The following is a 6,491-nucleotide window of genomic DNA, read 5'->3' as shown; positions in this document are numbered from 1 at the left end:
ACGAATTCGGACCCAACCATTCTGTTTTCATATGAAGTTCGAGTGTTTTGTTTTGTGTTTTGGAGATAGAGAAAGAAAAATAAAGATAAATAAGTGTGTTTTGAAAATAAATACTTATGTTTGAATTTTTGTTTTGAGATAATTAAAAATATTTTAAAATAAGTGGTGTAGATTTGACGTTGGGATTTGGGACACAAAAATCACTATTTATTGTCAAATCATATCTTTTTTATATATCTTTTATATATAAATATGTATATATATAAATATTGTATTTTTAATATTGTATTTTTTGGAGACAAAAATCATTATTTACTGTCAAATCATGTCTTTTTTATATTATATATTAATGTATATATATTATATATAAAAAAATTAAAAAATAAAAAACATACCGATAAAGTGTAAAAACACAAAAATAAATATTAAGTGTGTTATATCTTATATTGAAAAAAGCAAAAACATAAAACCAAACAAAGCCTTATTTCGGATCGGTTTTAAGATTGTAGTTGAGTGTTTTGAGTTTTGATATTTGGACCTGGACTGAAACAAACTCCTGTAGAATTTTGATACACTTTTTATATATTTTATATGAGAAAAAATGTGAATTTTCACTTTTTATATATTTTATTTGAGTAAAAATGTGAATTTTGATACACTCTCATGCGTATGAAAATAAACAAAAAAAAATCTATAAAAAATAAAATAACAAATTATTTCATATTTTTTAAAAAATAAAATAAATTATTTCTCTATCTAAATTATTGATACGAGGCGATTTGCTTCGTTTCTGAAAACATAAAGGGTTTAATATGCTAATTCTTTTTTCTCAGAGGTATTTACTCATTTTACATATCAGAGGGAGTAAATTGCATTTAATCTATTTATATGTATTTATATGGAACATATTTATATGTATATAGAAAACTATGTTTATGTATACTATTTATAAGAGATAATTATGTTTTGATTACACAAATCTTCCCTATCTTATGCATAATTACAGAAACCATCCATAACAATAAAAAAAAATAGTAGTAATTTGTGTAATGATGCTAAAATTTTTAGGGGTGTGTGTAACTTTTTAAAAAAAAATTAAAAGGTAATTTGCGTAAATGATATTATTATTTTAATAAGTGTATGTATAATTATCTAAAAAACAAAAATAATTTATAATAAATTATAAATAGAAGAATTTAAATATAATTATCCCTTCTTATAATAGTATGGGGACTAGAGTAATCACCTTTACTTTACAAAATGTATATCGATTAAATACACGCAAGAATGCTTTTACAAAAAAGCAACATTCTTTCTTTTCAATTATTCAGTCGGTAATATTCTATTTACGCATATTTAAAATTAATTTACCTTTATATATTCTCCTTGAATTAATTTAATTAGATTAAATTAATTTGTTTCTTGTCGAATTAATTCGAAATTAATTCGATCAATTCCATAATGATTTGTATGTGACACTTTTGGTTCACCCTCAACTAGACTTGAACATTTTGTCCAACACAAATAATTAATTAAATCTAATTTAATTAATTATTTTCAATCAACCATCAATCAGAAACACTGGTGACCATGGGTGGTCATCTAGCACTTGTCCCTGGCACAAAGACTGAGTGAATGTTAGCGTGAACATTTACACTCTCGAGTTCCATACAAGTGTCGACCATCTCCCGGCCTTAGTTTAGGGCATGCAAGTGGGCGTCGGTTCCCATCCTAGACCAGACAACTATGCTGAATACTTGAGATGCGTTTACTCATTTGATCGACAAATAAAACCATTTCTTATTCGACCAATCACTATAGCCATAGACTTAGAGATTCAAAACAATCTGAGAGTGCATAGGAGATATATCCATAATATACTGATAGGGAACGGGTTCTATCTTGAATCCGCCATCCTCACTATATACTCCAACTACACTAGATAAGGCTTATAACGATCACATCGAAGACACAATCATATCTAGTCAGATCTAAGATATAGCCATCATATGCAGCGACTATCATGCTTCCTAAAGTTCAAGAACTATCCTGTATTATCGGATCCGAGAATTCAAGTCATACTGACCAAGCCTCCAAGGCTACCATATAACTATTCCTGCAAGATAGTTCAATCAGTTAACATCCTTGTCAACTAATCCACTAAAATTGAATAAGCATCCCATGTTGTCACCGATGAAACACGACACTCATCCAATGAATCTAATACTTAGCTAAAATCTACATAGGACTCTCGATTCCAAGTCTTGAGGTCCTCGACTTTGAACGTTTTAGACTAACCCTTAGAAGTTGGTCCCACAGCTGCCATCCAATGTGCAGCCCAACTACATGGATTATTCAATTAGTCTATGGACATTTGTTGTGATGTTAAAACAACGTTCAACATAAATAGTATGAACAACAAATCCATAGTGCCACAGATGAATGCTTACTACATTCATCAAGATAATATCATATTCATATTAATTGCTAAATGGTTCCCAAAACCGCCAATTCAATTGGCTTTCAGGTCACCTATTCTAACAATATCCCACTTGACCTAAAGCAACTCGCCTATATCCCTCAGACCTATCTGAGTGAGCAATCTGCGATACCAGCTTTGTCTCATGGGTCTACCATATTTTCCATCGAAATGAAGCAGTCTAATCGCACGTCACCTCTTTCGACCATCGATTCAAAGAATATTTCTTGAATCTGTGATGAGATCTCGACTCTTTTGCTTGTGTCATTGCCTAGTTATCTAGGTAACTACTGGCTTGGTCGTGCTACGCTCCACATTCAATCATTGGATGTGGTTTTTCATCTAAACCACTTCCTGAGCAACTACTACACTCACTATACATTTGACTTCCATGGTGAAACCATTGAGGCATCCGGCTTGAAACCATTCCAAGCCACAATATCTCCATTAAGTCTGAAGGTAATTCAAATTGAGACTTTTCACCATTCACATATAATTGGAAGCTAGTATCACCATAGCCTTCTAGAATCAACTCTCTATTGACTTGCATAAAAAACACTTATTTAATCCTTATTTAGGTACTAAAGAGTAATCTTGACTGCTATGCAGTGCCTTCTTGATACACTCCCGATATCCATTTTTATGCTCAAAGCACACACAACATTCGATCTAGTGCATCGGACCACATACCCATGTTGTCAATTGCAAAAGACATAGGGGATGTCAAACATCTTCCTAAGCTCGTCATCAATCCACGAAGACTAAGTCTTGGACAGCTCAACCCTTTAATAAGGGAAAGAATCAAATTCCTTCATGTAGAATTGAGTGAATAATGCTTGTGCTTTAGTATTTTCCAACATCTTCACATCATTTCCTATAAGTAAGACGTTCACACCTAAAACACTAAGAACACAATTAAGCTCCTACTGACCTTCTTACTCCTTCTAGACCTAAGTCATACCCTGCATGACTTTGTCTAAATGAATATTCCAGATCTAGGAAGTTCCAAACCTAGTTTGTACTCCATGTCGAATCTAATGGCTCCAAGCCATTTATCCAAATCGATATCGCTTCTCCTTATGTATTTGGATCATAATCCACGTGACTGGTCAGACTTAGAAAGGTGTTCTAGTCATTTCTCAAGAGGCTGGAATACAATGAGTTAGTGGAAGAATTCGATTATAAATGATGTTTGCTATATTTGACTTAGGTGTCCCTCCACTTGATTCCTCAAGGAGCTACTCCTCATGTCAGTTATCCAATAAAATTCAATTTCCCTTAGGATAATAAATAAACTTGTACAAACCTAGTTCGCCTCCCACTAGTCCCTTAATATACGTAGGATCATCCTATATACTAAAGTACGTTGGGAAAACAGGCTTGCCATGCCATATGGGCCAAAATAGTTCAGTGGAAAAGAATAATCGAACCAAGTCTAATAAGGTTCAATTCCTCCCTTATCAGAGACACCGTTCAAGTGTGACACTCTAAAGAAGAACTCCACTGAGTGAGAATGTCATTCTCGTCAGATACTTTAGGAACCCCCACTAAATACACACTACCTTGATCCAATCTAAGGATTTAATTTTGCAATCAGTTTGGTTCTCCACTTACAAGTCTAATTCTCTGAACCTTCAAAAGGTCCTTAGACTTGTGAACCCCTTTCTGGCTCTATGTATTCAATGACTCATAGATGTCTAATTGGATCTAATATAATATAGGTTGTACAATTTGGTTTGTGGGTTTTGTTGTGATGTTAAGCCTATAAACATAATCAGTGAGCACAACAAATACAATTACCAGATAATGAATACTCACTTTATTCATAAACAATGTTACAATTTAAATCCAAATTATCGAAACAAATTACATAAAGACTAATCCAATTGGCTTTTTAGTCCCCTATTATAACAGTTGCATCGTCTCATCAACTGCCGGTACAACTCCAGATGGTCGAGCATCATTTGAAATGTATGGGGCTGGGGATGGTGCGATTGTGTCAGGCGGTGGGGGTGGTCGAAGGACTGCTTCCCTAACCTGGGAAGCATTCGACGGTGCTGCTATAAGTGGCGGAGCATGACCGTAGCCACTACCACTACCACGTCCTTGACCACATGGTATAGGAGGAGTACCACTAGACATGATCTAAATAAGTTATTGAGAAGTATTATTCTAAATTTTGCAATTATTGCCTATTAATATGTAAATAAAAAAAGAATATACTAATTCTTACACATCGAAAAATATTATCATGAAGTTATAATTATTGTCTCATTAATTATTTAAAAATGTATAATTATCTTGTGCACGTATACAGACGGACCAATTATTGCTTTAAGCTTGTTTTTCATTCTTTTCTCTCAATATTGTCTTTTGTTGACAAATGTAGATGGATAAATCTAACTAGTTCTACTAGCAAAATATACTTGATGGGCTAAATAAGCTTAAAGGCATGCGTGATCTCTTTGTACGTGGTTACAAAGGAACTATACATTTTAAAATAATTTTAATTATTAAAAATATTGTCCTCAATTTGTTTTCTATTTCTAATGATTATGTAATTATATTTTAATTTGAAATATTACCTTAATATTGTTATTGTTGACATTATTTTGTAAATAATATTATTATTGAGATTATTGATCTAATTTTGTGATTATTGACATTGTTATGTAAATAATGATATTATTGGGAATATTAGCCTAATTTTTGTGAGTATTGACACTGTTATGTAAATAATATTATTATTGAAAATATTGGTCTAATTTTTGTGATTGTTGACATTATTATGTAAAAATATTATTATTGGGAATATTGTTATAATTTTTGTGATTATTTATAATATTACTTAAATAATGTTATTATTGGGATTATATATTAGTCTATTTTTGTGATTATTTACATCATGATGTAAAAATACTATTATTGGGAACATTAATCTAATTTTTGTAATTATTTATATTATTATTGGGATTATAGATCTAAGTTTTGCGATTATTTGCATTATGATGTAAAAATTATTTTATTGGAAATATTGGGCTAATGTCATGTAAAAAAAAAATATTACATCAATTAGCCTAATTAAATTAATAAATTGCACATCTATACAATAAATTTCACAAAAAATTTAAGCAATATGATACAATATAGACAAGAATTGCATAGATTTACAGAATTATATAGTAAATTGCATAAATAATTACACTATATAATAAATTACACAATAATTGTATAAATTACACAACTATACAATTAATTTTGAAAAATTACACAAATTACACAAAAATATTATAATTCCATAAATATATTTTAATTTCAGAAAAAAATGTATTATAATTTAATTTCAGTGTGATATATATTTCCATAATTGCAGAAAAATAGAAAATATTTTTTTTAAAATCACCAAAAAGTTTAAACAAATAGAAAATTATGAAAAATGTTAAAACTTACAGAAAATTATTAATTTTTTTAAAAAAATTAAATAGTTTTAAAATTACCAAAAGATTATCACAATTTAAAAAAATTACAGAAAATTATTAAAATTACAAAAAATTATGATTTTTTTAAATTTTAGAAATGAATTAAAATTTAAAAAAAATTACAGAAAATTATTACAAATATTTATAAAAATTACATAAAATTTTTAAAATTCTAAAAAATTATGAAAAACTTAATTGCTGAAATATTTCTATTTTTTTTAAATTATATAAATGTATTAAAAGTTTCAGAAGATAAAAAATTGGTAAATTTACAAAAAGAATATGAAAAAATTTCTATAAATTACAGAAAAATTTTAGAAAAATTTTCTGAAAATATGTTCAGAAATATAATTTTTTAAATTTTTTTTGTCAAACGTGTATGAAAAAGATTTTAGAAAATTGGGGGAAATTATTTTTAGAAAATGTAGGGGAAAATGAAGTAAAGTTGAGGGAAAAAATGAAGAAAAATTGGGGGGGGGGGGGGGGTCACAAACATAGGGGGGGAAAAAAAATAAACTGGTAAGCTATTTCTA

Source organism: Sesamum indicum, linkage group LG6, assembly GCF_000512975.1.
Source record: "Sesamum indicum cultivar Zhongzhi No. 13 linkage group LG6, S_indicum_v1.0, whole genome shotgun sequence".
In the NCBI taxonomy this organism is placed as follows: domain Eukaryota; kingdom Viridiplantae; phylum Streptophyta; class Magnoliopsida; order Lamiales; family Pedaliaceae; genus Sesamum; species Sesamum indicum.
This window is presented reverse-complemented; position numbering follows the sequence as displayed.